Source organism: Penaeus monodon, chromosome 3 (genome assembly GCF_015228065.2).
Source record: "Penaeus monodon isolate SGIC_2016 chromosome 3, NSTDA_Pmon_1, whole genome shotgun sequence".
NCBI classification, from domain to species: domain Eukaryota; kingdom Metazoa; phylum Arthropoda; class Malacostraca; order Decapoda; family Penaeidae; genus Penaeus; species Penaeus monodon.
Window position 1 is genome coordinate 14,542,120 of NC_051388.1, and position 898 is coordinate 14,543,017.

Consider the following 898-nt stretch of genomic DNA (forward strand, 5'->3'; position numbering starts at 1 on the left):
ATAATAATAATGATAATAATAATGATAATAATAATACCAATGATAATAATAATAATAATGATAATAATAATAATGATAATACTAATACTAATAATATTAATAATAATAATAATAATGATAATATTAATACTAATACTAATAATAGAAATAATAAAATATTGATAGTAATAGTTATAGTAATAGCTATAACAATGATAACGATAATCATGATAGTGATAATAATAATAATGACCGACATCATAGATGATGCTGATAATTATGGTGGTAATGATAATAATGATGATAATAATACCAATAATGTTAATAATAGTATTAAAAATAACAATAAATTATTATAATGCTAATAATGATGATGATGATAATAATAATGATAATAATAATAATAATAATAATAATAATGATAATGATAATAATAATAATGATAATAATAATAATAGTAGTAATAATAATAATAATAATAATAATAACAATAATGATAAGAATAATAATGATAAATACCAGTACTAATGGTATTCATAATGATATTACTACTAGTACAACCACTAGTAATAATGAACATAATAATTATTACAATAATGATAATGATAGTAATGATGATAATAGTATGAATGAAGATTCATACTATAATAGTAATGATAATAACCATAATAACAATGATAATGATAATAATAATAATGATAATAATAAAGTAGCGTTAGAAAAATCCACACTGCACAAACTAGCTGTATTGATAGTTTCGAAATTACCTATATTCCATTTTTAGAAGATAGGATCTAGGTGGAATTCGAAACTGCAGTCTTAATATCAGTAAAACTAGTTTGTGCAGTGTGGAGTTTTCTACCATAGAATCAAGACGGTAGAGTGTTTCACTATTCATAATGGTAATAATAATAATAAT